Genomic DNA, 19645 nt, shown 5'->3' on the forward strand with positions numbered 1-19645 from the left:
ATTGAGAGTGATCAGGGCACCCATTTTACTTGACATACACTGCAAGAATAGGTGTGACACCTGGGAATCAAGTCAAAGTTTCATGTGCCACACAATCCTACCACAGCAGGTGTGATAGAAAATCTGGACTAAAGTCAGATACCAATAGTCTGCAGGGATGGTCAGTCCGCTTATGGACCATGCTATGGTGTTTGAATGAGAGACCCCAAAAGGGAGCCCTGAGCCCCATAGACATGTAAACACATACGGCTGCCTCCCCTGTACAACTGCAAGTACAAACCAAGGAAGAATCTCTGAAGCCGAGTTTCAGCCACCAGAATAAAATTCTGCTGCCAGCACCAACTGCACTGAACCCTGGAGACTCCATTGAGTGAACGTGGTCTTGGACGTTTCGACACATGGACCAACAATGGCTGGCTCTCCTGGCACCTTAGGGACAAGGCCTGGAAGCTGGCCTCCTGTGTATTCCTGGAATAACAGCAGAGTGGCCACCATAGGTCACAGTCATATATCCTAAATGGCCAGAAGGTAGGAGCTTCTTACCGGGAAGTTTGGTTTATCATTATGGCCAGTGCATGCACCTCCAGTAGCACTATATATAGACCATTCAGTAACACCCACAGGGAAAGGAGTAAAAGTATGTATACTAGACCTGGAAGGGATCCCCTTCCTGGTACAGTCCTATCACAGGACCACTGTCTTGCCTGCATCCTACCTGATGGACAAGATTTGCCTATGTTGGTGGTATTAAAATATGTGTCTTATCACCCCTACAAGTCTTTGTGGATTGGGAACTTCCTCTGGCTTGAGGATTATTATAATTTTTGTTACCTGTATCAAAATCTTGCTGTATTTTAATTTTTATTATCTCTAAGTTGTTGTTATCCTCTGTTGCTATTGTGGAATCTGTTTACCGTGCTCCAGCTTTCTCACACAGGGACCGTTGCGGAAGATTGAAAGCATGTAGATTGTAAGGCGAGAATCCTGGAGGGGTGGAGTGTGGGGAAGTTGGGGTTCCTATGGCCAGGATCCTCACTGAACTTAAACCACCTGATGATGTAAGTGGCCTATTGCTAGGCTACCACTTCCGCACCTTTAGGCAATAAGCTATTATTGTGCTATATAGAGAGCTCAGCCCAGTGCTCTGGGCAGAGGCAGAGATGCTAGTGCTCGACCTACTGCCGGGAGAACAAGCTGGGTAGTAAACCTTTTCACCCCAAAGAACGTTTTGCTGTCAATTTCTTTGGTCAAATTGAATCCATAGCGAACTTGCCCAGAGTTGAAACCCATTGGCAAGACAAACCCTTTCACCCCAAGAACATTCTACTGTCATTTCTTTGGTCCCATTGAATCCATAGTGAACTTGCCTGTGGCTGAAACTCACTGGCAAGACAAAAGGTAAAAAGCAGTGAGTTGCCTTAGCCTTAAGTAAGATGACTTAGCCTTGTGCCATGTGATTACATGACTTGTGACTACAGAAATTAAAAATATATATACGTATTTATGTTTAAAAAGTATATATATAAATAAAATCACTTCTGGGTTAAGGATGGCAGCCATCTGCATCATAGTCACTGCATGGGAGACCATAGGCCTAGCTTGCTACCTTGCCAGTTTTGAACAGGAAAGAGTCTTTGCTGCATTACAGCCAGCCTCTGAATCCACATCAGCACAGCCTATCCAAGCCTCATACCTTCAGTCAGCCAGGGTTAAAATTTCCAGTCATAGGGACCAGATGCCTTGGATATGGCTAGATTGTATTCTAAATAATACTAGCAATAGAAGGAAACCTGCTTTATTCATTTACCACCCCATCTCATGGTAAATATGCAGCTGGAGAAATATATGGCTCTATTGGAACCTAGTCTCTGGATTAATTCTTGTTTTCTTTCCTTTAACTTTTTCTTCTGACTATATATAAAAGAAATACATGCTTCCACATTATCAAAATGTTTATCTTCCTATTTAGAAAAATGCATTTTTACATGGTCATGGTCATACTGATTGTACAGTTTTGAATTGTACCCTTTTTACTTGTTCCATATTACTGCAAACATTTCATATTTTATTGGCTGAGGGGGTGTTCCACTCCAGATTCCACTACAAAATCTGAAAATTAAGATGACCTCACAATGAATTTTCTTCTGAAGACCCTAATCTAGTCAACAGGACAATATTCTTTATAATTACATAACTTCAATTCTATTTCTTTAACAAACATCCATGGCCATGATACACTGAAGATGAATTCACACACACCAAGCTTCAAGGTACAGTAGAAAATTCTTTACACATTAGGTGATGATGAATGGTACCATGCCTAAAAGAGGTGGGTGGGGAGCAGGTTGGGAACAGCAAATGTTCAGCTCTTCCTGCTATATGTGTGTTTCAGTGCATATGCCCCATGGGGAGATAAACAAGAAACTGCATTGATAAGCTTAACCAATGCCTTCCCTGAAGGGGAAACCAGAGGGACATCCAGATCCACAAAGTTCAAGACAGTTCAAAAAAGGAGGCACCTATGTTCCTCATTCAGTCAACAAAAACATGTTGAACATATTCTGTGTCAGGTGCAATTCTACAGTTAAAATCTGCTCTTTGTATATACTTAAAACCAATTCTCTTTTGCACTCTGTACCAGAACACCTAGCCCATTATCTTACCATATTAAAGATTCAACAAATACTGGATGAAAAAATGATTGGTGGCCATGGGCATTTTTAATGAATCTGGATTAGCTAAACAAAAAGCACATTTCAAATATCAGAAACTTTAAAATAGTTGAGAAGGCAAAACACACTATTTTACTTCAAGACACCCAAGTTCTGCTCACATACAAATAAACTGGAGAAAGTATTTATTTGTTGGTCACTATTTGACTCTTGAAATACAGTTTCACATTGATGATACTGACACATAATGATAGTTATTAATCCTTGCTAGTCCACCCAAAACTGAGTAACATTGGAAAAAGGACTATATGTATATATACATACTTGAACTGCCTTCTCACTCTCCATGTAATTTAACTTTCAGTTTCAACCATATGATGTCAAAGTCTAAGGCACCTTTATGGGTTAAATGCACACAGCCTAACAGAGACCCACACAGTTGGTTAAGGAAGATTTTATTTTCTTTGATAGTAACAGCAAAAGCAGCAGTTGGGGACTTAAGCCTGAAGCTAGTGGTGACCCTTCTATCCAGGCAGAGTCACCACAGACAGCTATGGAATCTGCCAAGAAAACCAGAGGAAGCCAGGAGGGATTGGCGCTGGGGGCCTGGCTGCTGCAGCTGCTGTCCCGTTAAGTCTAGCGAGGACAGGGACAGGGAAGTCAGAATTACTGTTTTCCTTACTGTTGTGAACTCACAGTTTTCTCCAGAAATTCTTAATCATTGCATTTCATCTAGTTAAATAGAAACCCCACACACACATTTTTCAGAAGAAATATCATACATAATGTATTCAGAATCACTGACTGCTTTTCCTTCATCTTTTTCTCCTTGAATGTGTAGGTGTCTGAGTCTCCTGAATTTCTTTTATTCAAGCTATGGCTGTTTGAAAACTGTTTCATTTGTCATCATCCATTTCAGTCATTTCAGATTTTTGTTTCTTCAAATATGTTGTGTACAAACTGGTGTGGGGCCCTGGATTCAACAAGCAAAGATTATAATACATAAATGTGGGAGGATGAAGAATGACTTTACTACCTCTCCCCCCAAATATCAACTTCTCTTTATTTCTACAAGTTGTGCCATGTTATTTTAGGCCTGTTTTCATCTTTCAGCAACACAATTACACATACTACGCTGATGGACAGTGACTGTGAAGGGGTATGTTGGGGGGATTTGGTGAAGGGGGGAGCCTAGTAATCATAATGTTCTTCATGTAATTGTAGATTAATGATACCAAAATAAAAAATAAAAAACAAAAAACAAAAAACAAACAAAAAGATTTTAGGTACTTATCAGACCTAGTATGGAAATTTACAACTAATTGCAATATAATATGCTCTATTATAGGGTATTTGGTAGAAAACTAGTGTTACATTTGTAAAAATAGAGGCTTCATTTCTCCCTGACTCAGTTACCTTACTGAAAAGGCAAAAACTGTAATAAATTCACAATAACTTTTGCTAAACTCACTTTATCTGCTAAATCACCAGTAAGGTTTACCAAAAGTTTGTAAGATTAAATTTGAAATTTTAATAAAGTGACAATAGCTGAACATTTTCTTCCTCTGTCAAATTATTTCTATATACCTGATACCCATAATATTGAAGACAATCTTACCTGGATATCCACAGTCTTCTCAGGAGTTTTCAGAGTGCCTGAAACCTCTTTTTTCTTCTTCTTAGTTAAAACCTTCAATAAATTTTCAGAGACGTCATTAGTCTGCATGTTTATCAGCTATAATAGTCTTGACTATACTTTCCCATTTATCTTTCCCTAATATCTGACATGTAATATGATAAATAAAAATTTACATTATTGAAGATTTCTGAAGATTAGTGTTTGAAGCATTTTTTCTTTTATATAAAATCTTAAATAAACAAAGAAGCAATAAACTGTAGCCTGACATATTCACATTTTAAACCCAGAATACCATACATATCATCAGTAAATCTTCCCTAAGTGGAAGAGCATTTCAACTTAAAAAGCAAAGCCTGCAAATACAGTGAATGGTCTGAAGTGAACAGAAAACTAAAGAGGGGCCACTGAGGAGTGGATAGAAGCTGCAGAGGGGGAAGGAAGTCCAAAACCTGGGGCTGGAAGAGCAAAGACCTGACCAGGGAGGTGAAGCCAAGGAGGATATGAAAGGCAGGCCTTGAGAGAGAAGGCTTGTCCCAGCCAAGCTCAGAATGGTGGCAATAAAGCAGGCCTACCTCCATCCAGAGTAACTAACAGCCAACAGCAGGTGCCATAGGACTGTTTCCATGCCTTGGTGTCCTACTTCTTAGTTAACAAGATGGCTAGAACGCGAGGTCTGTGACATAATGCTCTTTTCATACATACTGTTAAAGACTATGTTTGGGATTTGGGCAAAGAACCAGGAACTGGGCCCATAGAGGGTAACTCAGTCTCCCAGCTTTTAGGTAACATTAAAAAAAATAAACTCAGGAATAGATGCCATCTCTATCAACTAACTAGCTTTTTGGAAATAAGCTGAGACAGTCTATGGAAGACTCAAAACAATCTCAAGTTTTAGTTAAGAAAAGACTTTACCTAAACTAGACATACCCAAATGAACTGCATTCTTGTTTTACAGTAAATGGCACATAGCTCTCACCATGAAAGAGAGGATTCATTAAGGTCTTATCCAGCAAGCAAGCAAAGAAGACCTGAATGAAAATCTGTGCTAACCCACTAGCATGGAAATAGGCTTGCTACATTTCAGCCCTTACTCATTTAATTCACAGAAATTGATGCTTTCAGGTTAATTGTGGTAGCAGCTTTAAGAATATTTCTACTATAAAAGAACATGAATCCTGGGGCAGAGCCAAGATGGTGGCATGAGTAGTTCAGTGGAAATCTCCTCCCAAAAACATACATATTTATGAAAATACAATAAATACAACTATTCCTAAAAGAGACACCAGTGGATACAGTACAACAGCCAGGATACATCTACATCTGCGAGAACTCAACATCACATGAAGGGGGTAAGATACAAGCAGCGGCCAGACGGGACCCAAATGCCCCCCAACTCCAGAACGCGGCGGGAAGAAAGGAGTTGGAATGGGGAGGGAGTGAAAGCCCAGGACTGCTAAACAACCAGCTCTAGAAATCCGCACCCAGAGCACAGACACAAGGTGCACAGGGTGCTGGATATTAAAGAAACAGAAAAGCAAAACCTGTGGGCAGGTTCACACAACTGGCGCCCCTGAGACAAAAGAAAAGCAAGTGCTTTTTGCAAGTCTTAAAGAGACAGAGACCCCACAGCTGGACGAAGTCATCCTGGCACACACAGCCAGCAGCTGGGAATCCTGGGGAACTTTAGGCGCCCTAACCCCCTGGGCAGCAGCGCAGCTCTGAAGCCCCTCACGGAACTAAGCAGCCTGCCAGTCATTCCCCAAACTTGTGCGGACCCCAACACACTGGCCTAGTAGTGGGAGAGTGGCAGTGTATGCCAGGGGCGGTGGCGCCAGAGGGCACTGGGAGCGGCCCATGTGTGCCGCTGGCACCAGAGGGGACTGGGAGCGGCCCGCACGCAATGGTGGCACCAGAGGGGCCCAGGCAAGGTCTGCGTGAGCCCATGGTGGCCTGGGAGCAGCCCGCGTGCGCTGGCGGCCCCGATGCCAGAGGGGTCCGGGAGAGGTCCGCACAAGCCCGTGATGGCGGCAATCAAGTGGCCCGGGAGTGGCCCACACGTGCTAGCGGCGGTGGCGCTACAGGGGCATGGGAGAAGCCCGTGCACACCTGCAGAGGTGCCAGAGAGAGCAGCTGCACTCCCAGCAGCTGACTGGAATCACAGCCTGATGCACAGCTGCCCGGGCCAGAACCAAAGACCGCTGCTGGTACACAGCCGCCTGGCATGGGCAGCGCTTTTGCGAAGGAGTGCACGTGGAGTGCCTGCCACTACCCGCAGGGCTCTGCACTGCTCTGATGGAGACCCCACCCACAGCAGCTTAGGGGATTAATCCAGTGGCTGCTCCAGGAGTGCAGGTAACCAACACAGGCAGCAGAGAAGGGCAAGGCATCCAGCAAACAGGAAAGGACTTTCTTCTCCAAGCTGACACACCCACAACATGACTACAGCCACTGCTATCACCATGAAAAGGAAAAAAAATTTAGTCCAGCCCAAAATAGTCCAGACAACCCCTGAGAGAGGATCTGCAGAGACAGACCTAACCAGTCTCCCTGAAAAAGAATTCAAAATAAAAATCATAAACAAGCTGATGGAGCTGCAGAGAAATATACAAGAGTTAAGGGATGACGTCTGGAGGGAGATTAGAGAAATGAAACAATCTCTGGAAGGATTTATAAGCAGAATGTATAGATGCAAGAGGCCATTGATGGAATAGAAACTAGAGAACAGGAACGCATAGAAGCTGATGCAGAGAGAGATAAAAGAATCTCCAGGAATGAAACAATATTAAGAAAACTGTGCGACCAATCCAAAAGGAACAATATCTGCATTATAGGGGTACCAGAGGAATAAGAGAGAGAAAAAGGGACAGGAAGTGTCTTTGAAGAAATAATTGCTGAGAACTTCCCCAAACTGGGGGAGGAAATAGTTGCTCAGACTACAGAGGCACACAGAACTCCCGAGAGATGGGACCCAAAGAGGACAACACCAAGACACATAATGAAAATGGCAAAGATCAAGGACAAGGACAAAGTATTAAAGGCAGCCAGAGAGAGAAAAAAGGTCACCTACAAAGAGAAACCCATCAGACTATCATCAGACTTCTCAACAGAAACCTTACAGGCCAGAAGAGAATGACATGATATGTTTAATGCAATGAAACAGAAGGGCCTTGAACCAAGGATACTGTATCCAGCACGATTATCATTTAAATATGAAGGAGGGATTAAACAATTCCCAGAAAAGCCAAAGTTGAGGGAACATACCTCCCACAAACCATCTCTACAGGGTATGTTAGAGGGACTGCTCTAGATGGGAGCACTCCTAAAAAGAACACAGAACAAAACACACAACATATGAAGAATGGAGGAGGAGGAAAAAGAAGGGAAAGAAAGAATCATCAGACTGTGTTTATAATAGCTCAATAAGTGAGTTAAGACAGACAGTAAGGTAGTAAAGAAGCTAACCTTGAACCCTTGGTAACCACAAATCTAAAACCTGCAATGGCAATAAGTACATATCTTTCAATAATCACCCTAAAATAAATGGACTAAAGGTACCAATCAAAACACACAGAGTAACAGAATGGATAAAAAAGCAAGACCCATCTATATGCTGCTTACAAGAGACTCATCTCAAACCCAAAGACATGCACAGATTAAAAGTCAAGGAATGGAAAAAGATATTTCATGCAAACAACAGGGAGAAAAAAGCAGATGTTGCAATACTAGTATCAGACAAAATAGACTTCTAAACAAAGAAAGTAATGAGATAAAGAAGGACATTACATAATGATAAAGTGCTCAGTCCAACAAGAGGATATAACCATTATAAACATATATGCACCCAATATAGGTGTACCAACATATGTGAAACAAATACTAACAGAATTAAAGGAGGAAATAGAATCCAATGCATTCATTCTGGGAGACTTTAACACACCACTCACTCCAAAGGACAGATCAACCAGACAGAAAATAAGTAAGGACACAGAGGCACTGAACAACACACTAGAACAGACGGACCTAATAGACATCTATAGAACTCTACATCCAAAAGCAACAGGATACACATTCTTCTCAAGTGCACATGGAACATTCTCCAGAATAGACCACATACTAGCCCACAAAAAGAGCCTCAGTAAATTCCAAAAGATTGAAATCCTACCAACCAACTTTTCAGACCACAAAGGTATAAAACTATAGAAATAAATTGTACAAAGAAAGCAAAAAGCCTCACTAACACATGGAGGCTTAACAACATGCTAAATAATTAATGGATCATTGACCAAATTAAAATGGAGGTCCAGCAATATATGGAAACAAATGACAACAACACAAAGCCCCGACTTCTGTGGGACGCAGCAAAAGCAGTCTTAAGAGGAAAGTATATAGCAATCCAGGCATATTTAAAGAAGGAAGAACAATCCCAAATGATCTAACATCACAGATATCGAAATTGGAAAAAGAAGAACAAATGAGGCCTAAGGTCAGCAGAAGGAGGGACATAATAAAGATCAGAGAAGAAATAAATAAAATTGAGAAGAATAAAACAATAGAAAAAAATCAATGAAACCGAGAGCTGGTTCTTTGAAAAAATGAACAAAACAGATAAGCCTCTAGCCAGACTTATTACGAGAAAAAGAGAGTAAACACACATCAACAGAATCAGAAACAAGAAAGGAAAAATCATGACGGACCCCACAGAAATACAACAAATTATTAGAGAATACTATGAAAACCTATATGCTAACAAGCTGGAAAACCTAGGAGAAATGGACAACTTCCTAGAAAAATACAACCTTCCAAGACTGACCCAGAAAGAAACAGAAAATCTAAACAGACCAATTACCAGCAACGAAATTGAAGTGGTAATAAAAAAATCACCCAAGAACAAAACCCCCAGGCCAGATGGATTTACCTTGGAATTTTATCAGACATACAGAGAAGACATAATACCCATTCTCCTTAAAGTTTTCCAAAAAATAGAAGAGGGAATACTTCCAAACTCATTCTATGAAGCCAACATCACCCTAATACCAAAACCAGGTAAAGATCCCACCAAAAAAGAAAACTACAGACCAACATTCCTGATGAACGTAAATGCAAAAATACTCAACAAAATATTAGCAAACTCAATTCAAAAATACATCAAAAGGATCATACACCATGACCAAGTGGGATTCATCCCAGGGATGCAAGGATGGTACAACATTCGAAAATCCATCAACATCATCCACCACATCAACAAAAAAGAAGGACAAAAACCACATGATCATCTCCATAGACACTGAAAAAGCATTCAACAAAATTTAACATCCATTCATGATAAAAACTCTCAGCAAAATGGGCATAGAGGGCAAGTACCTCAATATAATAAAGGCCATATATGATAAACCCACAGCTAACATCATACTGAACAGTGAGAGGCTGAAAGCTTTTCCTCTGAGATCGGGAAAACAAGACAGGGATGCCCACTTTCCTCACTGTTATTCAACATAGTACTGGAGGTCCTAGCCACGGTAATCAGACAAAACAAAGAAATACAAGGAATCCAGATTGGTAAAGAAGAAGTCAAACTGTCACTATTTGCAGGTGACATGATATTGTACATAAAAAACCCTAAAGACTCCACCCCAAAACTACTAGAACTGATATCAGAATCCAGCAAAGTTGCAGGATACAAAATTAACACACAGAAATCTGTGGCTTTCCTATACACTAACAATGAACTAATAGAAAGAGAAATCAGGAAAAGAATTCCATTCACAATAGCATCAAAAAGAATAAAATACCTAGGAATAAACCTAACCAAGGAAGTGAAAGACCTATACCCTGAAAACTACAAGACACTCTTAAGAGAAATTAAAGAGGACACTAACAAATGGAAACTCATCCCATGCTACTGGCTAGGAAGAATTAATATTGTCAAAATGGCCATCCTGCCCTAAGCAATATATGGATCCGATGCAATCCCTATCAAATTACCCACAATATTCTTCTATGAACTGGAACAAATAGTTCAAAAATTCACATGGAACCACCAAGGAACCTGAATAGCCAAAGCACTCCTGAGAAGGAAGAATCAAGTGTGGGGGATCTCACTCCCCAACTTCAAGCTCTACTACAAAGCCACAGTAATCAAGACAATTTGGTAGTGGCACAAGAACAGAGCCACAGACCAGCGGAACAGAACAGAGACTCCAAACATTATCCCAAACATATATGGTCAATTAATATATGATAAAGGAGCCATGGACATACAATGGGGAAATGACAGTCTCTTCAACAGATGGTGCTGGCAAAACTGAACAGAGAATGAAACTGGATCACTGTCTAACCCCATAGAGAAAAGTAAATTCGAAATGGATAAAAAACCTGAATGTAAGTCATGAAATCTTAAAACTCTTAGAAAAAAAATAGGCAAAAATCACCTAGACATAAACATGAGTGATTTCTTCATGAACATATCTCCCCGGGCAAGGGAAACAAAAGCAAAAATGAACAAGTGAGACTATATCAATCTGAAAAGCTTCTGTACAGCAAAGTACACCATCAATAGAACAAAAAGGTATCCTACAGTATGGGAGAATATATTCATAAATGACAGATCTTATAAAGGGTTGACATCCAAAATATATAAAGAGCTCACACACCTCAACAAACAAAAAACAAATAATCCAATTAAAATATGGGCAGAGGAGCTGAACAGACAAGTTCTCTAAAGAAGAAATTCAGATGGCCAACAGACACGTGAAAAGATGCTCCACATCCCTTGTCATCAGAGAAATGCAAATTAAAACCACAATGAGATATCACCTCACACCAGTAAGGATCACCACCATCCAAAAGACAAACAACAACAAATGTTGGCAAGGTTGTGGAGAAAGAGGAACCCTCCTACACTGTTAGTGGGAATGTAAATTAGTTCAACCATTGTGGAAAGCAGTATGGAGGTTCCTCAAAATGCTCAAAATAGAAATACCATTTGACCCAGGAATTCCACTTCCAGGAATTTACCCTAAGAATGCAGCAGCCCAGTTTGAAAAAGACAGATGCACCCCCATGTTTATCGCAGCACTATTTACAATAGCCAAGAAATGGAAGCAACCTAAGTGTCCATCAGTAGATGAATGGATAAAGAAGATGTGGTAAATATACATAATGGAATATTATTCAGCCATAAGAAGAAAACAAATACTACCATTTGCAACAACATGGATGGAGTTAGAGGGTATTATGCCCAGTGAAATAAGCCAGGCAGAGAAAGACAAGTACCAAATGATTTCACTCATATGTTGAGTATAAGAGCAAAGAAAAACTGAAGGAACAAAACAGCAGCAGAATCACAGAACCCACGAATAGAGTAACAGTTACCAAAGGGAAAGGGACTGGGGAGGATGGGTGGGAAGTGAGGGATAAGGGCAGGAAAAAGAAAGGGGGCATTACAATTAGCATGTATAATGTGGAGGGGGTACGGGGCGGGCTCTATAACACAGAGAAGACAAGTCATGATTTTACAGCATCTTACTATGTTGATGGACAGTGACTGTGAAGGGGTATGTCGGGGGGACTTGGTGAAGGGGGGAGTCTAGTTAACATAATGTTCTTCATGTAATTGTAGATTAATGATACAAAAAAAAAGAACATGAAACAAAATTTTTACTAGAATGGCATAAAAAGGATGTTCAATTCAGAGTCTTGATATTTACTGATAGCATGAAATAAAACAATTGTCATTTAATTCTGGCAACATGTTTAATTGTAATCTATGAGCATTATGGTTTTTGGTTAAATAATGATTTACCTTCAATAATTTAAAAACAGATCACAAAAACTTTGCAGAGGTGTTAATCTTTTTCAGAAGTTTCCTCTTCTGTGTAACAGAGATAATAGGATCTGCTCTAAAAAACTTTTGAGGAAAAACTTACAATGAAATGTTTAAAAAATGTACTCAAAACCTAGTATGTGATAAACACTGGGCTATATACACTTTATATATAAAATCATAAACATGTTATAAGTAATGAATTAGAAATTCCACCCCCAAGAAGAAAAACAAAAAACATTTTCATGAAGGAACACTTACCACTGAAGGGAAATCATAATCTATTTACTTCACCATTTTAGCTAATTTCTTCCTGAGCAATTTTCTTTCTTTTTAAATTGCTTCTCCCTCCATAGCTTCTGAAATGTCCAGATCTGATTGTATCATTTCACTGCAGTATGTGATGGCTTTTTAATGGAATATGCCACTCTCTAAAAAGTTCTTCATGTACTTTTTCAGGCAGTATGAAATGACCTATGTTAATAAAAAAAAAAAAAAAAAGGAAGTCTTCAACCAGTGGGAAGGAAAAGGTTTAATGCTGACTTCGGACTTTCCCAATCAAGATGTGTCTCCCATGTACACGAAGAAGCCTGGAAGAATAAAGCAGGTACCTGAAGGGAAGTCACACAGTCAACAACTGCTAATTAAACACCTACTATATGCCCAGCAATGTTCCAGGATCTAGGAGTACATCAGTAAAGAAGATGCATAGTAAAAGGAGTGTCCTGGTGGCACTGAGTCTCTGGAGTTCCTGAAGGCAGAAGGGCCCCAGTGACAGTTGAACTATCACAGTCAAGCTCATCTGCTCTGGGCGCCTCTCCAGGACACAGGCAGCTCACTGCTTAGCTGCATCTCCCTGCATAAGGGCTATTTTCAGGATATGGAAGCACAATGGAACCATATACAACGCAAGCCCAAACCTCTGGAATCCAATCGTAACCAGTGATGGATGGGGAATTGGTAGATAAATGCCCCAGATCCCTGTCACTGGGAATATTTCTGTCTCCAGTGTTACCCAGCAGGATGGAGCCCAGCTGCCTAAGAGGTACCCTGCTTGCTAACGCACCCTTTACTGACTTCCTTCCCCTGTCTCTCTTCACTCCCAACATGTATTTTCCTGGGATCACCTCCAAAATAAATCACTTCCATTCAGAAAAAGATAATGTTGCTAATCTTCATACGTGAACTTATGTCAGAGTTCTTTCAGAACTCTGAGCTATCTTTCCAAAGTCATATACAGCACAGCAGTGATCCTCCATCACTGTGGCCTGACCCCTTTTAGGTCACCTACTTAGCCTGTTTGCTCCTGGCAAAAGCCGTGCAGCTGATGTGTGCATGGAGCCATGACATCAGCAAGGTGACCAGAATGCCCTCTCCCAGCGCTAGGATGGAGAGACAGAGATGCCGCTTGGGCAGCCTCTCAGTGATCTGTGCAGACTTGCATGGCTTGGGCACCTGGGAGGGTCAGGTGCTACCATGAGTGCAGGGAGGCTAGACACTGAACTCCACCTCTGGAGGGCACTGGGCACCAGATAGAGATGCTCTGGAAAGGCAAAGTTGGCACCTCTACTCTGTGCAGGATGAACTTCTGATTTGGTGGGTGACTCCTCTCCTCTCTGTGGCCTCTCTTTCATAAGAGCTGCAGCTGATGGCATTTTGACTGGCTTTGAAAGGTGCTTCCTTATGTAAGGTTTTTCTACCTAGAGTTCATCAATGGTTTCCCACTGCCCTCAGGATGTACTCTAAATCCCATACTAATAAGGCCTTCAGTAACTTGACCTCCTCTCTTCTACTGCTTCTCCCACACCTATTGTTGTTCTCCTCACAGCCAAATACTGTTAGCCACCTCTGGTTTTGCATTTGCTGGCCACACAGCCAGAAATAGTCTCAATCCTCACTTCCACCCTCTTCACCTGGCTTACTCCTATTTAATCTTCACATTTCAACCTAAATGATATGTTCTCAGGGAAGCCTTCCACACCCCATGACGGATGGGTTAAACTGCTCTCCCATGTTCTCCTAAAGAACTTTGTACCAGTTCCATCTCAGCATATGAAACAGCTCTCACTCTGAACATTTCAAAATTTCAATTAGTGTCTGGAAATTTGCTCAAATCCTTGGACCATTCCTAAGAGCATATCTCAAAGATAAAGTGGGATGTCCAGGCAGCTGAGCAACCTGTCCTTCAAGCTGCACCCCCAAGTAGCACCCATGCAGTCCCACAGGTAGGACGGGGGCACTCAGGCTTTAGGGTCTTTCACCAAAATGGTAGCTGTTCATTGTTTCAGCAACAATCTTGGCTACATCATCAGATTCAAACTTCATAAAGCCAAACAGCCTTTGCTATTTCCAGTCTGCAATGGAAGATCCGCCACAAAAACCAGAATGATTAAATGTCATTAAACTCCTAAAATGTTATTAATTTAAATAATATACATTAGTCACATTAACAAGTAACAGTATGACACCTTTAATTCAAACTTCAACTTACATCATTTGGGGACTGGTATGGGAAAAGGAAAGAGTCGGAAAATATCACTGATCTTGAGGTATTCCTGGGGTTTTGATTACATGACAAAATGCATTATTATAGCTGGAATTCATGCAATAGCACCCTGCATTAAAGGTAATGTGGTAGGGCCCTATAGTCCTTTACTCATTATCAATCTCAATGGTAGTCATTTTAGTCATATATTATTAATATCCAGGAGATAAGAGTTGGTGAGGTGGGCTGGCTGCAAGTGACCCTCCCCCTTCCCCACCTGTACTGGGTCCTGGGTCATCCTGTGCTGGGTGCCCTAAATCGATAGAGAAGAAAACCCAGGGATGCCCACAAGGCTAGGCCACAGCTTTCTGAGCTTCATCCCTGACAGGTCATCCCTGCTGGGGACACTAGATGGGGTGTGGTAGGGCCAGGTGACACTCCTCCTGCTCCCCAGGAGCTCTTCAAGAAGGTGGAGCCCCATCATCACCTGGGCTCCACCTGGTCCCAGAGGAACAAGCCCAGCAATGAGCTCCTGGCAACCACAGTCCGAGCCACCATTACCCAGTTCAACACTGCGGCCAACTGCATCAGCACCGCCTGTCTCAGCAGCCCAGGCACTGATGGCCGAGACTGGGCTGGAGGGTTGGTTGGGGCATGGGAACGAGTTGGCCTAGGTGTGCTTTGGGAGGCCCAGTGGAGATGCCCTCCTAGCCTTCGGGGCTGCCTCTTCTCCTTTCCCACCTCTTAGGATTGAATTCTGAGGTCTAAGCCCTGGCACAGCCTAGGCCCTTCCAAGGGCATGCTGACCTTGACTCCTATGTCCCAGTGGTGGGACAACCACTACCTGCCTGATTTCTGCCTTGGGTTGAATTAAAATCTTCTATGGGAGTGATATTCTTTGGGGCCAGGTATGCTGTCCCTCGGCACCCTGAGCATCTGTCCCCCCCAGGAGAGGAGATGTAAACTGAGGGGGACTGAAGTCAGAGCGAGCAGGGCCCCTGCTCCTCACCGCACAGCTCATTCTCCTCCCTTTCCAGGAAGGCAGGTCCCAAGGGACTTCATCTCACTGTGCACCATCCTCTGTTCTGCACAGCCTCCTGATTCACTGCCTGAAAGGAGACATGGGGGAAGTTTCCAGGGGAGGAGGCCTCTCCCCATAAGGAAGAGTCAGTAATTCTAAAATTGATTTAAAGATCCAGTGCAATTCCAACCATAATCTCAGCAAGCTGCTTTGTAGATATTGACAGAATCATTTTTAACTTTCTCTAGCCTACACAATACTAATGAAGAACAAGTTGATGGACTCAAACAATTTCAAGATAAATTATAAAGCTCTAATAATTGAAAAAGCATATTTTAAATGAATGTATACATAGATAAATGAAAGAACTGAGAGCCAACATATTGATCTATACAAATACAGACTACTTGAACTTGGCCAAAGGAATAAAAGCACTTTCACACAGAAGAGACTCTCTTTAGTCTTTAGTCTTCCATCTCTGTCTTTTACTCTTAGTCACCATCCACAAATGATGCTGAGACTAATGACTCTATGGGAATAGATGAACAAAGACACAAACTTTGCTCTTTAGACATAATTTTATTCAAAATCTTTCAGCTACTTAAATAGAAAATGCAAAACTATAAACATTCTAGTGAAAAAGTTAGGAGAAAATTTACATTACTTATAGTTGTTGATAAATTTTCATATATAGATATATGTAAGAGGAATATTACAATTTTGATACCACAGAAATAGAAATACATTTTATCTATTTATAAATACAAGACCACCAGAAACAATTAGAACAATAAATCTGGTATCTGTAAGAAATGGATAAATTCCTAGAAACACACAGCCTATCAAAACTGAATCATAACAAAGTAGAAAATCTAAAAATAATGAGTAAGGAGAATTAATCAGTAATCAAAAATGTCCCAACAAAGAAAATCCTAAGACCAAATGTTTTTACTAGTGAAATCTACCACACATTTAAGGAAGATTTAATACCAGTCCTTCTCAAAATTTTATAAAATTTGAAGAATGAACATATCCAAACTCATTTTAGAGTTTTTATAAATTTATAGAATTTTGTTGCATATGAGTAATATCACTGAAAGTATGTATTCACCACATTATACTGAATTTAATACTATGGGTAAAACTGTAATATTTCCAGAATATCTTGCCTGGCTTTAGTATATCTGCATATCAATAGGCGTTCAGAGGTGGAAAGAAGTATGGCTTTAGTGCATTTGCATCATTCCTCAGGGGTGGAGAGAAGTTCATCTCCTTATCAATGGGTAATTACCTGGGCAAGGAGGGCTTATCTGTACCTGAGAGGTGAGGAGGAGGGCCAGTTTTGCTTCTGCTGGAGCAGGAAAGAGAGAAGGGCTAGGACTGCAGTTTGTAAGCAAAAAACGGGTTTTAAATTTTATTTCTCCCTTTGACTCATCTTGGTTTTCAGAGGTATTTTGCTCTGGGATTTCCTTTCCCCAGATTACACCTGGCACAGTTGGTAGCATTCCTCTGAACCTGATATCTGTTATAATGGGTGCAACCTTTGGGAGGGCCACCCCTAGAAATGATGGAGAGAAGTGGCGCTTGCTCTGAGGGATGTGTGTCTACACTTGTGTGGTTGTGGAGGCGCCACCACCTCTGCTGGCCATGCTGACCCCAGCTCATGGCCTGAACCTAAGGCTACTGCTTCTGCCACTTCTGCTGCTTCTGCTGCTGGCTGGAGCCTGGTCACAACTATGGAAAGGAGCAGAGGTCTGGGTCACCTTGATAGAGAAGCAACTGGCTGCTATGTACTATGCCTTGCTGGCTATGGAGCCCACTGCCAGAAGAGCTCAGATCAAGGTAATAACCACCTATCCCATTGCGGGGTGGGTGAGAGACTGGACCCGAAGGCCACGGAGTGGTGTGGCACAGACACCTACCGTATATCATGTGACTGGCCATTTGCCTTTGGCATCCCCAGGGAATGATGAAGCAGAGACACATTAGCCCAGGTGCACTGGCTAGAAAGAAAGCCTGCCTCTGATGTGGCCCAATGGCTATAACAGCATTTGTTGCACACGAGGCAAAAGACAATGTGGGCCCATCAGTGGGGCTTGCCATTGACCTTTGAAGAAGTCAGCTGAGCCTGGAAGGAGTGCCCGGCATGTTGTGCAGATCAGCAAACCACCAAGAGGGGCCTAGAGGGTTTCTTTGCAGCCTATGGCTGGTTGCCGGTGATTGAGAGTGATCAAGGCACCCACTTTATTGGATGTGCATTGCAAGGATGGGTACAGCAATTAGGAATAAAATGGACAAGGCCCTAGACATTTTGACACATGGACCGTCAATGGTTGGCTCTTCTGGTACCTTTGGGAAAAGGCCTGGAAGCTGGCCTCCTGTGTATTCCTGGAAGAACAGCAAAGTGGCTCCCCCAAAATCACAGTTATTTGCTTCTACAGTCCTTGTGTCCTGAATGCACCCCCTGGCTGCAGCTGTCACATGATGGCTGGAATAGATGAGCTTTGGACTTAATCTGCATGGGACTTTGAACCCAGCTGAACCCTCTGGCTTGAGAACTATCGTTGATTGTGTTGCTGTTGTCAAGAAAAAAGTGCTTAAAGAGAGGCTCAACTTTGTCTAATATTTGGTAAAAATTTTGTGAGCAATCTAGAACGGTTGTTAGGAATGAGTAAACAGGTGTAGAAACATATTTTGTGCTTAGTGAGATTGTGCTGTAAAGTACACTTACTTAATCTGCGTAGACTGAATCCTCTGGCTTGAGGATTATCATGATTTTATTGCTGTTGCTATTGTATGTCATTAGTTTGGTCAGAAGAGGGGGAACGAGTAAATTTGTAAGGCGAGATTTCTGGAGGGGTGGCCTGTGGGTAAAACTGCAATATTTCCAGAATATCTCACCTGGCTTTAGTACATCTGCATTTAGTATATCTGATTTCAGTTTTTAGAGGATTTTTGCCCCAGGATTTCCTTTCCCTGGACTTACAAATACTCTTTCTAAAAACATAAGGATGAAATATATTTCAAAGAATGGTGTTTGTGTCTATGAATATAACAGTGTTATTTCAGTAACATACTGTGATGCATAGAATTCACTATGTAAAGTTAAATGAATAGAAGATGTTTTAATTAATGACATAATTAATTGCATTCAGGTTGTTATTTTACTAAAGAATGTGATCACTACATGCCCTGCTGGAAAACAGTCTTTAAGAGCAGATATGAAAGATATTCCTCAAAATGCTACTTGTATCTATAAATAAGCAGTCTTATTTCATTGAATGTGTGCAACACACTGCATTGCATGTCATCAACTATATAATGTCACATGTATAAAAATGTTTCCATGAATGATAGAATCCAATTGGATCCAGGTAGTGTTATTTCAAGAAAAGAATGTGTTCACTGTATTACGGCATTTAATAAATCATGAAAAAGCACTACTATAAAAATGTTACTAGACCTTATATATTTATGACTATGGAAATTGCAGAACATGATTTACACTCACCTCTATATAAAAAGTATCATTCCCAGGCTGTCATGGAGAAGCTTCAGCCGGTCTGTAATTGTCTTCCAATTCAACCTGGGGGTCACTTCCCAGACCTGCACTGGGAGGCACAGCTCTCCCTCAGGTGCCAGCTCAGTGCAGCTGTAAGGAACATAGGCCACTCATCTGTAAGGAACACAGAAGTTATAACCCAGCACCTCCAGTTAATACTCCAGGAAATAACATTCCATGGCAACAAGACATTCCTATGCCTCAGGAAATGGGCGGAATAAAGAAGAATTTTTTTTTTTTAATAATTATTTTTTATTGAAGGGTAGTTGACGCACAGTATTACATTACAATAGTTTCAAGTGTACAACACAGTGGTAGAACATTTATATACATAATTCTAGGTTCCAGCTATCACCCTACCAAGCTGTTACAATATCTTGACTATATTCCTTATGCTATACATTACATTCCGGTTACTTATTTATTTTACCATTGGAAGTCTGT

General features: G+C 41.3%; 1 long non-coding RNA gene across 1 annotated transcript; it reads right to left on the reverse strand.

Annotated features, from left to right (window-relative positions):
- Positions 1 to 2727: 2727 nt before the first annotated feature.
- LOC118935662 (uncharacterized) lies at positions 2728 to 19407 on the reverse strand. Its single transcript, XR_005033945.2, has 4 exons — positions 19151 to 19407; positions 12395 to 12607; positions 4291 to 4362; positions 2728 to 3645 (listed from the first exon to the last, which is right to left on the reverse strand). It is a non-coding gene; the product is annotated as an uncharacterized LOC118935662 (long non-coding RNA).
- Between the last annotated feature and the right edge of the window lie 238 nt (positions 19408 to 19645).

This window comes from Manis pentadactyla, chromosome 8, assembly GCF_030020395.1.
Source record: "Manis pentadactyla isolate mManPen7 chromosome 8, mManPen7.hap1, whole genome shotgun sequence".
Taxonomy (NCBI): Eukaryota; Metazoa; Chordata; class Mammalia; order Pholidota; family Manidae; genus Manis; species Manis pentadactyla.